This window comes from Salmo salar, chromosome ssa19 (genome assembly GCF_905237065.1).
Source record: "Salmo salar chromosome ssa19, Ssal_v3.1, whole genome shotgun sequence".
Lineage (NCBI taxonomy): Eukaryota > Metazoa > Chordata > Actinopteri > Salmoniformes > Salmonidae > Salmo > Salmo salar.
This window is the reverse complement of record NC_059460.1, coordinates 2,869,109-2,889,786: the sequence shown is the minus strand read 5'-3', so window position 1 is coordinate 2,889,786 and position 20,678 is coordinate 2,869,109. Positions and strand designations below refer to the sequence as shown.

The window sequence follows — 20,678 nt, the reverse complement described above, 5'->3', positions numbered from 1 at the left end:
CCACCTGGCCGTGCTGCTGCTCCAGTTTCAACTGTTCTGCCTGCGGCTATGGAACCCTGACCTGTTCACCGGACGTGCTTGTTGCACCCTCGACAACTACTATGATTATTATTATTTGACCATGCTGGTCATTTATGAACATTTTAACATTTTAACATCTTGACCATGTTCTGTTATAATATCCACCCTGCACAGCCAGAAGAGGACTGGCCACCCCTCATAGCCTGGTTCCTCTCTAGGTTTCTTCCTAGATTTTTGGCCTTTCTAGGGAGTTTTTCCTAGGGAGTTTTTCCTAGCCACCGTGCTTCTTTCACATGCTTTGCTTGCTGTTTGGGGTTTTAGGCTGGGTTTCTGTACAGCACTTTGAGAATATCAGCTGATGTACGAAGGGCTATATAAAAATAAATTTGAAATTTGATGGAAAAGTCATGAAATTCCATCTGTCAAAATGTGTATGAACCCTGTAGATAGCTATACTTGAGAGGAAGAGGTGAAGCGAGAGGGTTTACTCTGCCCAAAATCTGTCCACGAAAAGAATTCCACAAAGTGAGGAATTTTTTGTATGGTCAACGAGAGAGTGTCGATTTTGGTAAAAAAAAATGTAACTGATAATTTGCTACGCAAAGCTTTTTTGATCGCATTGAAGTTTTGCAATGCTTATATTGTTACGAGTGTACTGATTGATATAAGTGGACACAAGTGTCATTCGGGCAACTTTTAGAAAAATATTTTATATCTGAGTTGTGACACCCTCTCATTAGGTAGAATGTTCCCACCTGATCTCACCTCCTCCCGCCTGTCTTCCGTTTTTGTGGACTTCGACTCCCATTGTTAGGGCGGCGACACAAGCGTCTTGTAATTATATCAACCAATTATATCAAGATCTGGCTAATTGCCACATCTGCCAGTTGTATGTACTTTTGTTAATTGTTCTGTTAAGTGATCCTGTCTCCCGATTGGCTGCTCTGTAATTGTGGCCAACTGACACAGGTGATTATGATTAGACTTGATCAAAGGCACAGTTATGCCTGTGTCTCTAGTCTTGTTCTCACTTGAGCTGTTTAGTTTTACGATAGTGTGTATTAATCTATTCTCTCAAGTGATTGGGTTAAGACCTACTTTTTGTGACCCACAAAGCAGAGGGAAAAGAGTTCAGCTATCGCTGCTGTTGGACACTTGTTAAGCAAGTATGAAATAACGGTAACTGAAGAAATGTATCCAATGAATGAGGATGGATGAATGAAATTACTCTGTTCTAAACATAAGAGACCATATCCACCCCGAGAAAGCACACTTCAAATGGACCAAGGCAAAGTAGTATGAAATGGGGATTGTGTCTAAAATAATCTGACATTCTATTCTGGATAAATCTAAAGAACTGTATACAGAGTTTCAAGTTTTAATGTCACATGCACAAATACAGTGAAATGCTTTTCTTGAAAGCTCTAACCCCAACAATGCTGTAATCATATAGGGTAGAACAAAAAAAACACGAGAAATAGAAATAAGAAGAGCACAAGAAACTAAGTAAAATATATACAATGTCCATTCCAATTCCATATTTACAATGTGCAGGGATACTAGAGTGATAAAGGTAGATACGTATAGCGGTAAGGGGACTAGGCATCAGGATATATGATAAACAGAGTAGCAGCACCGTATATGATGAAAATAACAAGCTTGTGAGAGCTGTTTTGTGCGACTTCAGTGCAGCTTTTGACATTATCAATCATAATCTGCTGTTGGAAAAACGTATGGGTTTACATTCCCTGCTATATTGTGGATCAGGAGTTACCTGTCTAACAGAACACAGAAGGTGTTCTTAAAACTTCATTATGGTAGGGGGCACTATTTTCACCTCCGGATAAAAAGCGTGCCCAAAGTAAACTGCCTGCTACTCAGGCCCAGAAGCTAGGATATGCACATAATTGGTATATTTGGATAGAAAAACTCTAAAGTTTCCAAAACTGTTAAAATAATGTCTGTGAGTATAACAGAACTGATATGGCAGGTGAAAACCTGAGAAAAATCCATTCAGGAAGTGGGATTATTTAACTTTTGTAGTTTTCTATTGAATGCCATTACAGTATCCATTGATTTAGGACTGAAATTGCACTTCCTATGGCTTCCACTAGATGTCAACAGTCTTTATAGAATTTGTTTAAGGCTTGTATTCTGAAAAATGAGGGAGTAAGACCACTTTGAATGAGTGGACCATTCAGTATCCCTGAGGTTTTCATGCGCACGACCGAGAGCACGCCTTTCTTGTTTTCCATTTATATTGATGAAGCTTTTGTCCGGTTTAAATGTTATTGATTATTATGACTAAAAACAACCTGAGGATTGATTATAAACATTGTTTGACATGTTTCTACGAACTTTACTGATACTTTTCGGATTTTTTGTCTGTCTGTTGTGACTGCCTTTGAGCCTGTGGATTACTGAACAAAACACATGAACAAAACTGAGGTTTTTGGATATAAAGAGGGACTTTATTAAACAAAACGAACATTTATTGAGTAAATGGGAGCCTTGTGAGTGCAACCATATGAAGTTCATCAAAGGTAAGTAATTAATTTGATCACTATTTCTGACTTGTGTAACTCCTCTACTTGGCTGAACTGTTTGTAATGATTTGTCTGCTGGGCGCTGTTCTCAGATAATCACATGCTATGCTTTCGCCGTAAAGCCTTTTTGAAATCTGACACCATGGTTGGATTAACAAGAAGTTAGTCTTTAAACCGATGTATAACACTTGTATGTTTTATGAATTTTTATAATGAGTATTTCTGTTTTTGAATTTGGCGCTCTGCAATTTCATGGGATGTTGGCCAGGTGGGACGGTTGCATCCCACACCCCCTAGAGAGGTTAAATGGAAGCCTCTCCAACATAATCCAGGTAGAGTCAGGCATTCCCCAGGGCAGTTGTCTAGGCCCCTTACTTTTTTCAATCTTTACTAATAACCTGCCACTGGCACTGAGTACAGCTTATGTATCTATGTACAGTATGCCGATGAGTCAACATTATACATATCAGCTACCACATCAAGTGAAATCACTGCAACAGTTAACACAGAACTGCAGTCAGTTTTAGAATGGGTGGCTAGTAATAAGCTAGTACTAAATATTTCAAACACTAAAAGCATTGTATTTGGGATGGACCATTCCCTAAACCCTAAACTGCAACTAAATATTTTAATGAATAATGTGGAAATTGAGCAGGTTGAGGAGACTAAACTGCTTGGTATAACCCTGGATTGTAAACTGTCATGGTCAAAACATATTGATGCAATTGTAGCTAAAATGGGGAGAGTGTTTGTGTCTCTTCACAGTCTGCGTTGTTCCATAAGGTGTAGTTGTATCTGTTTTGTATCTGATTTTACTGCTTGCATGAGTTACATGATGTGGAATGGAGTTCCATATTGTCATGGCTCTGTGTAGTACTGTCTGTTTTCCCATCTGTTCTGGACTTGAAATGTGAAGAGACCCCTAGGGGTATGCATGGGTGTCTGAGCTGTGTGTCAGTCATTTGAATAAACAGCTGTGAGTATGCATAGAGAAAAAAAAAACAAAGAAAATATAAGGGTCAACTCAAATATTCTGTCTAGCCATTTTGTTAGCTATTTAGCAGTCTTATGGCTTGGAGATAGAAGCTGTTCAGGAGCATGTTGGTGTCAGATTTGATGCACCGGTATTGCTTGCCATGCGGAAGCAGAGAGAACAGTCTTGGGTGGCTTGAGTCCTTTCACACTACCTGATATAAAGATCTTCGATGGCAGGGAGCTCAGCCCCAGTGATGTACTGGGATGTCCGCAACACCCTCTGCAACACCCTCAAGTTCATATTTATATCAAAAAACAGCTTTTTACATTAGCATGTGACGTTCAGAAAAAGCAAACTTCCGGGGAATTTACTAACAGTTTGCTAAATTACTCACGATAAACGTTCACAAAAAGCATAACAATTATTTTAAGAATTATAGATACATTACTCCTCTATGCACTCGATATGTCCGATTTTAAAATAGCTTTTCGGATGAAGCACATTTTGCAATATTCTAAGTACATAGCCCAGCCATCACGGCTAGCTATTTAGACACCCGGCAAGATTAGCCTTCACCAAAATCCTATTTCCTATAAGAAAAATGTTCTTACCTTTCCTGTTCTTCGTCAGAATGCACTCCCAGGACTTCTACTTCAATAACAAATGTAGGTTTGGTCCCAAATAATCCATCGTTATATCCAAATATCCTCTGTTTTGTTCGTATGCGTTCTAGACACTATACGAATGGTAAATAACGGTCGTGCGCATGGCGTGACAAAAAATGTCTAAATATTCCATTACCGTACTTCGAAGCATGTCAACCGCTGTTTAAAACCAATTTTTATGCCATTTATCTCGTAGAAAAGCGATAATATTCCGACCGGGAATCTGCAATAAGCTAAACAGCCGAATGAAATTTCTCCACGGGGGCGAATCGTGCACGCGCCTCATTCAATGGTCCTCTGATCGGCCACTTGGATAAGGCGATAATCTCTTTCAGCCAGAGGCTGCCTCGTCATCGTTCAGGTTTTTCCTGGGTTCTGAGAGCCTATTGGAGCCCTGGGAATTGTCACGTTACAGCTAAGATCCTTACTCTTCAATAAACAGATGCAAGACGCACGACTCCTTGTCAGACAGGCCACTTCCTGCATGAAACCTTGTCAGGTTTTTGCCTGCCATAGGAGTTATGTTATACTCACAGACACCATTCAAACAGTTTTAGAAACTTTAGGGTGTTTTCTATCCAAACCTGAACAATAATATGCATATTCTAGCTTCTGAGTTGGTGTAGGAGGCAGTTAAATATGGGCACATATTTTTTCCAAAATTCTCAATACTGCCCCCTAGCCCAAACAGGTTAAAGCCTTTAGCCGTACCCTTATCCTACTCTTCCTCTGTTCCTCTGGTGATGTAGAGGTTAACCCAGGCCCTGTAGCCCCCAGTTCCACTCCTATTCCATAGGCGCTATCATTTGTTGACTTCTGTAACCGTAAAAGCCTTGGTTTCATGCATGTTAACATCAGAAGCCTCCTCCCTACGTTTGTTTTTTTCACTGATTTAGCACACTCCGTCAACCCTGATGTCCTAGCCATGTCTGAATCCTGGCTTAGGAAGGCCACCAAAAATTCTGAAATTTCCATCACCAACTACAACATTTTCCACCAAGATAGAACTACCAAAAGGGGTTGAGTTGCAATCTACTGCAGAGACAGCCTGCAGAGTTCTGTCATGCTATCCAGGTCTGTGCCCAAACAGTTCGATCTTCTACTTTTAAAAATCCACCTTTCCAGAAATAAGTCTCTCACTGTCTCTCTCGGTGACCTAAACTGGGATATGCTTAACACCCCCACCGTCCTACAATCTAAGCTAGATGCCCTCAATCTCCCATAAATTATCATGGAACCTACCAGGTACAACCCTAAATCCGTAAACACGGGCACCCTCATAGATATCATCCTGACCAACCTGCCCTCTAAATACACCTCTGCTGTCTTCAACCAGGATCTCAGCGATCACTGCCTCATTGCCCGCATCCGTAATGGGTCTGTGGACAAACGACCACCCCTCATCGCTGTCAAACGCTCCCTAAAACACTTCAGCGAGCAGGCCTTTCTAATCGGTCTGGCCCAGGTATCCTGGAAGGATATTGACCTCATTCCGTCAGTAGAGGATGCCTGGTTATTCTTTAAAAGTGTTTTCCTCACCATCTTAAATAAGCATGTTCCATTCAAAAAATGTAGAGCTAAGAAAAGATATAGCCAATTGGTTCACTACAGACCTGACTGCCCTTGACCAGCACAAAAACATCCTGTGGAGTACTGCATTAGCATCGAATAGCCCCCACGATATGCAACTTTTCAGGGAAGTTAGGAACCAACATACACAGGCAGTTAGGAAAGCAAAGGCTAGCTTTTTCAAACAGAAATTTGCATCCTGTAGCACAAACTCTAAAAGGTTCTGGGACACTGTAAAGTCTATGGAGAATAAGAGCACCTCCTCCCAGCTGCCCACTGCTAGGAAGCTAGGAAACACTGTCACCACTGATAAATCTACGATAATCGAGAATTTCAATAAGCATTTTTCTACGGCTGGCCATGCTTTCCACCTGGCTTCCCCTACCCCGGTCAACAGCTCTGCACCCCCCACAGCAACTTGCCCAAGCCTCCCCCATTTCTCCTTCACCCAAATCCAGATAGCTGATGACCTGAAAGAGCTGCAAAATCTGGACCCCTACAAATCAACTGGGCTAGACAATCTGGACCCTCTCTTTCTAAAATTATTCGCCGCAATTGTTGCAACCCCAAATACTAGCCTGTTCAACCTCTTTCGTATCATCTGAGATCCCCAAAGATTGGAAAGCTGCCGCGGTTATCCCCCTCTTCAAAGGGGGACACACTCTAGACCCAAACTGTTACAGACCTATATCTATCCCACCCTGCCTTTCCAAGGTCTTCAAAAGCCAATTGAACCTCTCTAGGGGGGTTGGGACGGTAGTGTCCCACCTGGCCAACATCCAGTGAAATTGCAAAGCCCGAAATTCAAAAATACTCAATTCAAATATTTAACATTCTTGAAAATATATGTGTTATTCATCAAATTAAAGCTTAACTTCTTGTTAATCCAGCCGCCATGTCAGATTTCAAAATGCTTTACGGTGAAAGCAAACCATGCAATTATCTGAGGACAGCGCTCAGCACACAAAACATTACGTACAGTCACCAGCCAAGTAGATTAGTCACGAAAGTCAGAAATAGCAATAAAATGAATCACTTACCTTCAATGATCTTCGTATGGTTGCACTCACAAGACTCCATGTTACACAATAAATGTTCGTTTTGTTCGATAAAGTCCCTCTTTATATCCAAAAACCTCCATTTGTTGATGCATTTTGTTCAGTAATGCAATGGCTCAAATGCAGTCACAAGAGGCAGACAAATTCCAAATAGTATCTGTAAAGTTCATAGAAACTTGTCAAACAATGTTTATAATCAATCCTCAGGTTGTTTTTAGCCTAAATAATCGATAATATTTCAACAGGACAATGGCGTCGTCAATATTAAAGAAAAACAAGAAAGGTGCGCTCTCGGTCGTGCGCAGTAACCAGCTCTGAGGACATCCCAGGGTCCACTCACTCAATGTTGTCATTCTCCCTAATTTTTCAGAATAAAAGCCTGAAACAATGTCTAAAGACTGTTCACAACTAGTGGAAGCCATAGGGAACGGAATCTGGGTCCTATCCCTTTAAATGGTGGATCGGCTTTCATTGGAAAAACAGCCATTTCAAAGTAATGGCACTCCCTGGATGGATTTTCCTCAGGTTCTCGCCTGCCATTTCAGTTCTGTTATACTCACAGACATCTTAACAGCTTTAGAAACTTTGGAGTGTTTTCTATCCAAATCTACTAATTATATGCATATCCTAGCTTCTGGGCCTGAGTAGCAGGCAGTTTACTTTGGGCACGCTTTTCATCCGGAGGTGAAAATAGTGCCCCCTACCCTAGTGAGGTTAACAAACAGATCACCGGCCATTTCGAATCCCACCGTACCTTCTCCGCTATGCAATCTGGTTTCCGAGCTGGTCATGGCTGTACCTCAGCCACACTCAAGGTCCTAAACAATATCATAACCGCCATCGATAAAAGACAACACTGTACAGCTGTATTCATTGACCTGGCCAAGGCTTTTACCGCATTCTTATCGGCAGACTCAACAGCCTTGGTTTTTCAAATGACTGCCTAGCCTGGTTCACCAACTACTTGTCAGACAGAGTTCAGTGTGTCAAATCGGAGGACCTGTTGTCCGGACCTCTGGCAGTCTCCATGGGGGTGCCACAGGGTTCAATTCTCTGGCCGACTCTTTTCTCTGTATACATCAATTATGTCGCTCTTGCTGCTGGTGATTCTCTGATCCACCTCTACGCAGACAACACCATTCTGTATACTTCTGGCCCTTCTTTGGACTCTGTGTTAACAAACCTCCAGACAAGCTTCAATGCCATACAACTCTCCTTCCGTGGCCTCCAACTGCTCTTAAATGCAAGTAAAACTAAATGCATGCTCTTCAACCGATCGCTGCCCGAGCCCGCCCGTCTAGCATCACTACTCTGGACGCTTCTGACCAAGAATATGTGGACAACTACAAATACCTAGGTGTCTGGTTAGACTGTAAACTCTCCTTCCAGACTCACATTAAGCATCTCCAATCCAAAATTAAATCTAGAATCGGCTTCCTATTTCGCAACAAAGCATCCTTCACTCATGCTGCCAAACATACCCTCGTGAAACTGACTATCCTACTGATCCTTGACTTTGGCGATGTCATTTACAAAATAGCCTCCAACACTCTACTTGGATGCAGTGTATCACAGTGCCATCCGTTTTGTCACCAAAGCCCCATATACTACCCACCACTGCAACCTGTATGCTCTCATTGGCTGGCCCTTGCTTCATATTCATTGCCAAACCCACTGGCCAAACCCACTGGCTCCAGGTCATCTATAAGTCTTTGCTAGGTAAAGCCCCACCTTATCTCAGCTCACTGGTCACCATAGCAACACCCAGCCGTAGCACACGCTCCAGCAGGTATATTTCACTGGTCACCCCCAAAGCCAACTCCTCATTTGGCTACCTTTCCTTCCAGTTCTCTGCTGCGAATGACTGCAACAAACTGCAAAAATCACTGAAGCTGGAGACTCATATCTCCCTCACTAACTTTAAGCATCAGCTGTCAGAGCAGCTTACAGATCATTGTACCTGTACATAGCCCATCTGTAAATAGCACACCCAACTACCTCATCCCCATATAATTTATTGTTTTGCTCCTTTGCACCCCAGTATCTCTACTTGCACATTCATCTTCTGCACATCTATTACTCCAGTGTTTAATTGCTAAATTGTAATTATTTCGCCACTATGGCCTATTTATTGCCTTACCTCCCTAATCTTACTTCATTTGCACACACTGTATATAGACTTTTCTATTGTGTTATTGACTGTACATTTGTTTATAGCATGTGTAACTCTGTGTTGTGTTGCACTGCTTTGCTTTATCTTGGCCAGGTCGCAGTTGTAAATGATAACTTGTTCTCAACTGGCCTACCTGGTTAAATAAAGGTGAAATAAAACAAATTAAAATGTGAGTGCAACAGGGCGGTAGTCATTGTGGCAAGAAGCCGTAGAGTTCTTGGGAACAGGAATAATGAACTTCTGCTTAAGACATGGGGATTACAGACTGGGACAAGGAAAGGTTGAAAATGACCCTGAATATGCCTGCCAGCTACTCTGCACATGTGCTGAGAACGCACACTGGGATACCGTCCGTCTCCGCGGCCTTACGAGTGTTGGTCTGATTAAAGACCTTACTCATGTCGGCCTCGGAGAGCAAGATCACCCAGTCCTCTAGGTCGGCGTTAGTGTTGGTTTTGTTATTGTCGAAGCATGCATAAAATGCGTTGAGTTCGTCTGGTAGAGAGGAATCATTGGGCAGATCACGACTGGGTCTTCCTTTGTAATCAGTAATGACTGTAGACCCTGCCACATGCGGCGGGCTTCGGAACCTGTGTAATATGCTACTACCTTATTCCTATATTATCATTTTGCTTGTTTAATGACTCTGCAGATGGAACTTCTTGTACTTGTTCCTGTCCTCAGCCATAGCCTCAGATTTGTCTGCCATAGCCCTGTGTGCGGCAGCCCTGTCCTTTAGTTTAGCTCGAACCTCAGTGTTAATCAGGGCTTTTGATTGGAGAAGCAGAGAACCTTCACTATGGGGACAACGTCGCCGATGTATTTCCTAATGAAGCCGGTAACGGAGGTGGTTAGCTCGCCGATATTATCGGCGGAGTTTAGAAAATATTCCGATCAGCGCTAGAAAAGAAGTCCTGTAGCATAATCTCTGATTCTGATGACCATTTCTCAATTGAGCGAGTCACGGGTACTTCCTGTTTGAGCTTCTGCTTGTAAACACCAGTTACGATAACAGCTGAAAACTCCCTCGGGAGGTAAAAGGGTTTGCATTTGACGATCAAGTATTCCAACACGTGAACAATGGATCGAGACTTCGGCTGAGCTCGAGTCAGCACATCATTTGTTGTTGATGAAGAGGCAAACCCCTCCCCTCTCGATTTCCCTGACTCCGCTGTCCTGTCCGCTCAGTGAATGGAGAATCCATACAGTTGGATAGCCATGGGGGGTACCTTGTCCGAAAGCTATGCTCCAGAAAAGCTGACAATATTGCAGTTACGAGAGTCCTGTTGTTAGCAAATCCGTGATCGGAGGTCATCCATCTTATTATCAATTGGCCAATGGAATGGAGGAAAGAGGTGGCCGGTTTTCCCTTCGCGATTGAGATGTCAATATAAATCTTATTTGGGTATAAAGCAGGAAAATAACAAAAATGTTCAAGGAACAGAAACAGAATCTGGAATGAAAGTGATCCATACTGTTTCGGAACATAACCGTTATTTTAAAAGCAAGGGAACCGGTTAATAATGTTCTTTTATGTTGCAGGGAAAAAATTATAGTCCCACAACAAAACACAACAAAGCGCCTATGCAAAGCCCTGACTCTGTCACTCAGAAACTAATTCCAGTGTCTTTCTGCAAGCTGTAAATCTTTGCCTTTGGGTGTTTACGCTACCTGCCCCTCCCCCCTCCGAAGCATAGGCTACTGTACTGACGTTTCAAGTTTGATTCAGAAAATAGGGAGATATATTTTTAGCTAGGGAAGAATGGATTAACTTTTTCAATGCTAGTTAAGGATACTACAGCCTTAGTTATTACCTTTCACGTTGGATTTATTAACTACAAAATGTTAAGTCATGTTTAATTCTGCCGCTCTACACACTCAAGTTTGTTAGCTAGCAAGCTCAAGCTTGTTAGCTAGCTAACGTTAGCTCAAAGGACATTCAAAGTTCCTCCATAGAAGCAGTTCCTCCTAGGTATAATTCTGTGGCCCTAATTCATATAATGCATGTCATAACAAGATGCCCAGACTCCTCAACCCTGTCTCAATCTCTCCCCACCTGCAAAATTTCAGTTGCATGTTGCGCCATAGGCTACACTTGTCTGGCCATCAGGCATTTAAACAACCAGCGTGCCTGCTGTATCCACACTTATTGGTGAAGTAACTGAATGAGCTAAATGTTTTTTTTAAAACTGCTGATTTCACAGGTTAAAAAGGGAACAGAAGGGCCTCCAGAGTGCCACAGTGGTCTAAGGCACTGCATCACAGGCTGCATCCCAGGCTGTGTCACAACCGGCCGTGACCGGGAGTCCCATTGGGCGACGCACAATTGGCCCAGCGTCGTCCGGGTTAGGGGAGGGTTTGGCCGGGGGGGCTTTACTTGGCTCATCGTGCTCTAGCGACTCCTTGTGGAGGCCGGGCGCCTGCACGCTGATTCGGTCATCAGTTGAATGGTGTTTCTTCCGACACATTGGTGCAGCTGGCTTCTGGGTTAAGCGAGCGGGTGTTAAGAAGCGCGATTTGGCGGGTCATGTTTCGGGGATGCATGACTCAACCTTTGCCTCTCCTGAGACCGTTGGGGAGTTGCAGCGATGAGACAAGATCGTAATCATGAAATTGGGGAGAAAAAGGGTGTAAAAATTACAACAAAAAAGAACGATATAAACTGTTACTTTTTTGGGGGTTCGAACCGGTTCAGAACTTTATTTGCTTGTTGGAACATAGGAACTAAACAAAAAAAATTGTGGTTCGAAACGAACCCTGGTATAAAGCATATGCTTTGAACACAATGAACATTTAGCATATTCACCAATAGCCATATCTGACACATCGCACCCAACAACAAACAACATTGAGTATGGTTACATGCACACAATAATGCAATTATTGTGGATTGTCAGATTAATATAATAGTTTTATTAAAACCTTTACATGCTTTGCAAGAAGAATGATTTCCCTAATAATCCTGTTTACATGGACATATCTGAAATCAGGCTACCTGATGGCACTCTGATAAATGCAGAAAATCACCAATCAAAATAAAAAATTTACCACAGCGACCATGTTATTTTCGGGAAGCATATTTGATCCTGAGTTCGGACATACAAAGTTTGCATGTGAAAACTACTTCTAAGACGCATACATTCAGTTGTTCCGAAATTACTTTACTTGCACTAAAGAGGGAGGCTCGTTCAGCTGGTGCTAGCATATGCGCAGATCAAATATACAGCTGAAAGGCCGATTAAGCTGTTTACATGTCCTAAGAATTCGAAAGATTGCTCAGTTTTAATCGGCGTACGCTTACTTTGTAAACATACTCACTGTCACATTACCACAACACAGTAGTAGAGGCACATTAACAATTATGTCACATTGAGAGAGGTTTCAAATTTTTTTCAGTAAAATATCCAACTGAATAAAAGGTTTATTTTTAAAACCAAAGCCAATCCAGATAAGGGCAGTAAAAGGCTAGTGAATAGTCATGACACAAGGTCATTTGCTTCTCTGTGTTGGAAAAGTAGCTACTCTCTTTCGTTTGAACCCTGAGGGTACAGAACTGAATAAATTATTGTTAATCAAAAAACATGAAGAGGATGACACTGGATCCCCATTTTGATGTGATTTACACCCTACCTCACAACAACCCTCCATCTCCGGTGTCACCTTGAATCAGTGTCCATGAGTTACAGGGTCACAGAGTTCAGATTGCTTATCATCATCACTTCTGGTGCTCCATACTATATTACCTCTTATAAACTGGGTGGTTTGAGCCCTGAATGCTGATTGGCTGACAGCCATGGTATATCAAACCGTTGTCGTGTCTTTGGCTATGCCGGATTAAGTGATATGACATGCTAACCTATAAAATCCTTTCTCTGTAATTAATATTACCTGATTAAGCTAATCATGTAAATGTAATTAACTAGAAAGTCGGGGCACCACGGAAGAACGTTTATAGAGCCGTTATCTTCCGAATAAACTCTTAAAATACTTACATTTTACATCGATAGCAGTCAATATTAACCCTTATCTTATTTTCAGTCTCATAATGAAAGTTGTAAATTCTTGGCTATCTTCACGAACCCTGGCTAACAAGTTGAATCAGCAATACAAAATTGGGTTTAATTATTTATTTACTAAATACCTAAACTTATCACACAGAATTACAAATACACCGAATACATATGATGTCATACAGAAAACGTCCTGGTGGACGGAACCTGTATCATGGCTGGTTACACAAAGGAAAGGGGGTTGGGCTTGAATGAAAGAGCGGGAAGATTTAGGAACAAAGAAACAGCAGCTATGCTATCGTAAATATATTATCTTATGCATTCTAAATTACCGCCCATTTGGAAAAGGAAAATGCAATAAATATTTACTCTGAGCTGCGCTCCGGTAGATTGGTCGTAGATGCTGGCCGGGTTGGCCAACAGATCTTCCTGTCCTCGGAAGAATGTCTCTGGTGGTAAATTGGATACGTGGTGGTATCTTCGTCCGTCTGTTAGACTGGATCCGTCGTCCGTCCTTTCCTAGCCCCCGTCTACAGCGGCCGCTGCTAACTCAACGGCTAGGAAGTATCATTTCTGTAGTGAATAAGCTCAAAGTTCATACCATTCGCCACCAAAGCTCACGCCGAGGTTGGCTTAGTTCTGTACTTGACGTGTGTCCTTCTAACGTAGAGGCTGCAGACCTCACGTACTGGAACAACCTGGTTATCTTTTCGTCAAAGGCTTATATAGTGGAGAGGGGGAAGGATGTGTTTCATCGTTTATAACCCCTCCTCTTCACAGGGGTGGGCCACTGATCAAGCAGGGCACTTTCCTTATGAAAACCCAAATCTCTCATTTGGAAGCTAAAATTACATTTAATCTCCTAACAAACATTTTCAATATCAAACATTTCAATTGCATAACAATTCCATGTTACTCTGATAACTAGAGGGTGTATACTTTCTCAGGTACAGTTTATGTCGTCCTGTCATCAGTCATAATGTCTCAAATGACAACCGAACTGACATACATACTCATTACGTTCCCAAGCATATTTCCAACTGGTTTTATTACCAAAATATGGTTCCTTTTCCCTATTTGTTTGATGTTCCCAGACTCTCTATATTTAACACAGGCTATTCAAGTCCTTCAGTAGGGTCAGAGAGGGGAAGGGAGAAAGGTATTTATGGGGGGGGGTCATAAACCTTACCCACAGGCCAACGTCATGACACCGTATACCACGAGTATGACAAAACATTTATTTTTGCTGCTCTAATTACATTGGTAATCAGTTTATATTTGTAATAATGACCCTTGGGGTTTGTGATATATGGCCAATATACCATGGCTAAGGGCTGTATCCAGGCACTCGTGCATAAGAACAGCCCTTAGCTGTGGTATATTGGCCATATACCACACTTCCTCGGGCCTTACTGCTTAATTATATGAAGCACTCCATCAGGACAGGTAGAAATTAGCAAGACCTTCGGGAAGCCATGCACTGTACATTTTAACTTGACCTATAAATTGAGTGGGGATTACGTGCCTTATACTGTAACAAAGGAAAGCTTCCATTTACTGTAGCATCAGTTTTTCCCAGCTCTAAGTTGTCACCATGCATATTTGCTGGACTCGGGCGCAACTGGGGACGGGGGGACAAGATCCCCCCCACATTCTGAAAATGCATTTTGGTCCCCCCCCCCAGTTTTATCACTGCACTGTGATACAAAAAGCGGCATCGGTGTGCTTTAGGACCATGCGGATGCCTCAGAGCTATTGGGTAGGCTGTTTGGCGAATCAACCGGCTGGATTTCGAACCACGCGGACACTACAGAGCGTGCCAACAGAGACAGCTGTTGTCTGTGTGTGTTGTGCTTTTTCTCAGCGTTGTAAAAGCAAGCAGAACAGAAACTGGCTACTCTTCATTTGACTGATGTAGCTGGCAAGGTAACTGCTGTTTGACTTAACAGAAAAATGTATTTATTCCCAGTGCTGAGTTAGTAGTGTAACTGACATGAAACGTGTCAGTTACACATGTTTCATCCCCTCTCGACTGAAGTTCTGTGTGAAGTGAATTAACTAGCTAGCTATTAGCTACCACAGCCAGTTTAGCTCTAGCCTCTAGCTTTCTGTAAGGTAGCAGTATCTAACAGCTGTTGTGTGTATGGACATGTTTTGTCCTGTTTCAACAGAAGTAAAGTAACTTAGCTAGTTTTCGTCAGTTGATGAACCATTAGAGCTTGCCAAAAGTTGGCTAATGTTACCTAGTTATCTAGCAAGCTTTCAATCCCTAGCTGCTGGGCTGCTAAGTCCTGGCACTGGGGGTCTGCCGTACTCTTGGTTGTCACTCTGGCCTTGGCCTAACACACCTGAAACCAATAATGAATGTTGCACTAAGATCTTAAAGCTGAGTGGGATGTGTTGGGTTGGGACGCTGCAGGGTGGTGGACCTCTAGGGGCAAGACGTGGCAATCCAGCTATGTTGTGTGCAAGTAAAAAGAACTCTACAGTACTATTAGGCCTATGATATGAATTACAGTGCCCTCTGTAATTATGAAGCATTTTTTTCTTATTGCAATAATAGTCCAAAAGTTAGGATTTGAAATCAAACAATGACTGTGAAATTAAAGTGCAGACCCTCAGCATTAATTTGAGGGTATTTTAATCCATATCGAGTGAACCGTTTAGAAATTATAGCCCTTTTTGTACATAGTCCCCCCATTTTAGGAGAGCAAAAGTACTGGGATAAATTAACTTGTATGTGTATTAAAGTAGTTAAGTACTAGGTCCTACATTCATAGCAAGCATTGACAACATCAAGCTTGTGACTACAAATTTATTGAATCTATTTGCTGATTGTTTTGGTTGTGTTTCAGATTATTTTGTGCCCAATAGAAATGAATGGTAAATAATGTATTATGTCATTTTGGAGTCACTTTTATTGTAAATCTGAATAGAATATGTTTCTTAACAGTTCTACATTAATGTAATGATCGTCGTAGAGGGGACCAAGATGCAGCGTGGCACGTGTTCATGATTATTTATTTGAATCAAACAAACACTCGAACAAAAATAACAAAGGGAACCGAAAGCGCACAGTTCTGTCAGGTACAGAAGCACAAAACAGAAAACAACTACCCACAAACACAGGTGGGAAAAGGCTGCCTAAGCATGATTCCTAATCAGAGACAACGATAGACAGCTAACTCTGATTAGGAACCATACTCGGCCCAAAACAAAGAAATACAAAACATAGAATGCCCACCCCACACCCTGACCTAACAAAATAGAGAAATAAACCATCTCTCTCAGGTCAGGGCGTGACAATTAATATGGATGATACCATGATTACGGATAATCCTGAATGAATCGTGACTAATGATGAGAGAAAGTTAGACGCACAAATTTGATGCCCCTAAAACGAACTTCTCACCACTACAATAACAGGGGAGGTGAGCATTTTTGGGGGATATGATATTTGTGCATCTATAACTTTCTCAATCATCACTATTCACGATTCATAGATGATTATCCATAATCATGGTAGCATCCACATTCATGTAGAAGTATTTAGAAACATTATATTATTTTTACAATAAAAGTGAACCCAAAATGACCCCAAAAGGGTAATATTACAGTACCAGTCAAACTTTTGGACACATTCAAGGGTTTTTCTTTATTTTGACTCTTTTCTACATTGTAGAATAATAGTGAAGACATCAAAACTATGAAATAACACATGGAATCATGTAGTAACCAAAATAGTGTTAAACAAATCAAAAGATACTTTAGATTCTTCAAAGAAGACACCCTTTGCCTTGATGACAACTTTGCACACTCTTGTCATTCTCTCAACCTGCTTCACCTGGAATGCTTTTCCAACAGTCTTGAAGGAGTTCACACATATGCTGAGCACTTGTTGGCTTCTTTTCCTTCACACTGCGGTCCAACTCATCCCAAACCATTTCAATTTGGTTGAGGTCGGGTGATTATGCAGGCCAGGTCATCTGATGCAGCACTCCATCACTCTCCTTCTTGGTCAAATAGCCCATACACAGCTTGGGGGTGTGTTGGGTCATTGTCCTGTTGAAAAACAAATGATAGTCCCACTAAGCGCAAACCAGATGGGATGGCGTATTGCTGCAGAACACTGTAGTAGCCATGCTGGTCAAGTGTGCCTTGAATTCTAAATAAATCACTGACAGTGTCACCAGCAAAGCACCCCACACCATCACACCTCCTCCTCCATGCTTCACGGTGGGAACCACACATGCGGAGATCATCCATTCACCTACTCTGTGTCTCACAAAGTCAAGGCGGTTGGAACCAAAAATCTCAAATTTGGACTCATCAGACCAAAGGACAGATTTCCACCAGTCTAATGTCCGTTGCTCGTGTATCTTGTCCCAAGCAAGTCTCTTCTTCTTACTGTTGTCCTTTAGTAGCGTTTTTTTTTGCAGCAATTCAACCATGAAGGCCTGATTCACGCAGTCTCCTCTGAACAGATGATGTTGAGATGTGTCTGTTACAATTTTCCAGATTGACTGACCTTCATGTCTAAAGTAATGATGGACTATCGTTTCTATTTGCTTATTTGAGCTGTTCTTGCCATAATATGGACGTGGTATTTTGCCAATCTTCTGTATACCACCCCTACTTTGTCACAACACAATTCATTGGCTCAAACGCATTAAGAAGGAAAGAAATTCCACAAATTAACTTTTAACAAGGTACAACTGTTAATTGAAATACATTCCAGGTGACTACCCCATGAAGCTGGTTGAGAGAATGCCAAGAGTGTGCAAAGCTGTCATCAAGGCAAAGGGTGGCTACTTTGAAGAATCGCAAACACTTTTTTGGTTACTACATTATTCCATATGTGTTATTTCATCGTTTGATGTGTTCACTATTAATCTACAATGTAGAAAATAGTACAAATAAAGAAAAACCGTTGAATGAGTTGGTGTGTCCAAACTTTTGACTGTTACTGTAGATTGTGTAGAAACCAGGAAATTAGCTTTAGATGACCCCAAAGACCCCCCTGCGAGGTTATGTTCCCTCCACTTCTTCTAAAACCAAAGTCACGCCCCTGGCTGGACTGATGAGTTGTCCTCTTCGGAATGTACCTGTATTTTAAAGGCTCATGTCATGAATAATGACTAATGAAGTGATCTACTATAAAGGCCTTCCTCAGTCCACTAATACTTGAATAGAGCACCAAAGGCAGTTTCCAGTGTGAAATCAATTTGTTACCAGTCCTAAACACACACACAAACACACAGCAAGGGTGCAGTTGATGGGAACATCTATCAAACCAAAGGTTGTGTGTTCGAATCTCATCATGGACAACTTTAGCATTTTAGCTAATTAGCAACTTTGCTACTTTTTCCTACTTTTTAGCTACTTTGCAATTACCTAGTATGTTAGCTAACCCTTCCCCTTCCCCTAACCTGAACACCTTTAGCTAATCATTCACCTAACTCTAACCTTAACCCTAACCTTTACCCCTAACCCCTAGAGCTAGCTAACATTAGCATTAGCCACATAGCTAACGTTAGTCACAACAAATTGGAATTCATAACATAAAATGTTATTTGTCACATGCGCCAAATACAACAGGTGAAATGCTTACCTACAAGCCCTTAACCAACAATGCAGTTCAATAAATAGTTTAAAAACGATTTACTAAATAAACTCAAGTAAAAAATTATAAGTAACACAGTAAAATGACATAACAATAATGAGGCTATATACAGGGGGCAGCAGTACCGAGTCAATGTGCGGGGGTACAGGATAGTCGAGGTAGTCTGTACATGTAGGTTGGAGTAAAGTGACTATGCATATATAATAAACAGCGAGTAGCAGCGGGGGGGGGGTCAATGTAAATTGTCCGGGTGGCCATTTGATTAATTGTTCAGCAGTCTTATAGCTTGGGGGTAGAAGCTGTTAAGGAGCCTTTTGGACCTAGACTTGGTGCTCCGGTACTGCTTGCCGTGCGGTAGCAGAGAGATCAGTCTATGACTTGGGTGACTAGAGTCTTTGACAATTTTCCGTGCCTTCCTCTGACACAGCCTAGTATATAGGTCCTGGATTGCAGGAAGCTTGGTCCCAGTGATGTATTGGGCCGTACGCATCACCCTCTGTAGCGCCTTACGGTCGGATGCTGAGCAGTTGCCATACCAGACGGTGATGCAACTGGTCAGGATGCTCTCGATGGTGCAGCTGTAGAACTTTTTGAGGATCTGGGGACCCATGCCAAATCTTTTCAGTCTCCTGAGGGGGAAAAGGTTTTGCCCTCTTCATGACTGTCTTGGTGTGTTTGGACCATGATAGATCGTTGGTGATGTGGATACCAAGGAACTTGAAACTCTCGACCCGCTCCACTACAGCCCATTTGATGTTAATGGGGGCCTGTTGGGCCCTCCTATTCCTGTAGTCCAGATTATCTCCTTTGTCTTGCTCACATTGAGGCAGAGGTTGTTGTCCTGGCACCACACTGCCAGGTCTCTGACCTCCCCCCTATAGGCTGTCTCATTGTTGTCGGTGATCAGGCCTACCACTATTTTGTCGTCAGCAAACTTAATGATGGTGTTGGAGTCGTGCCTTGCCACACTGTTGTGGATGAACAGGGTGTACATTTAGCCTAATTCGTAACATATTGTACGTTTAGCAAATTTGTGAACATATGGACGAATTGCAATTCGTTACACACTGTACGAATTGCAATTTGTAAGATATCATACAAATTGTAATTCGTAACATATATCATACGAAATAGATGATGGATCCACAAATTCATTATTACATACCATATGAAATGTTAGATATCATAGAAACGTAACATATCATGCTAAATGGAGTATCTTGGATTAGACCAGAATAATAGCACATGCTCTGAGACCATTGCTTGTTCATGTGGCCATAAACTGGCCTATATGGCTTTGCCTATTAGAAAACTTCAACAGCAATGTACTGTATATGGCCAGGAAAATGTTGCTTATAGATAAGTCAACTCGAGTGCTATATATGCTCTCAATATCATAGCAAGTTTGTAGGATAAATATTTGACATTATGACCGAGATCAGACAAAACCGTCATGGGCTTCATTTGCATTCCAGCACCTAATTGTACACATCGCAACATAACTTCTTATCATTCTGCCACGCGCTTAAGTGTTGTCTTATGTTATTACACATTTTCAGAGTAGCCTACCAATAATAACTATGCAATGTGCTCTGTCTGAAATAAATGATCCTATGTAGCCTAGTACACCACCGCGACGCAATACACATTTCCACAATGTTACGTGTCTGACGAACACTGCAGCATTTTAAGAATACTTCTTAGAGAGCTTTCTCACGCACCTTCACCTGCCTGCGATTTGTCCTATGCCTCTCACACCCCATTCAAGACTGAATAGGTAAACTGAATGAAATACAATACAGAGCACTGTACAGTAGAGTACAGTACAGTTAGTCTAATGTAGTTACAATTTTGTAAACCTTACCTTGCAAATGTTCTACGAAACTAGAGAATACTCTTCTATAGAATAATTATTTGTGAGTCCCCGCGTGGTGTTGGAGTGGTGCGCAGTCCAGCGCGCATATGCCAGCCTCTGCTCTGTCAAACCAGCGTGTTGTGCATGCATATGTCTGTTCTAGTACCAACACCGGTCTCTCT

The 20,678-nt window shown here is 41.9% G+C and overlaps 1 protein-coding gene across 1 annotated transcript in view; it reads right to left on the bottom strand.

The window, feature by feature from the left end:
- The window catches only part of LOC106578306 (semaphorin-4G), an 81,582-nt gene extending 60,904 nt beyond the window's left edge, over nt 1-20,678 (bottom strand). The window contains exon 1 of the mRNA XM_014156988.2: nt 20,506-20,678. The gene's annotated coding sequence lies outside the window, so the exon portion shown is untranslated. The remainder of the gene's footprint in view (nt 1-20,505) is intronic.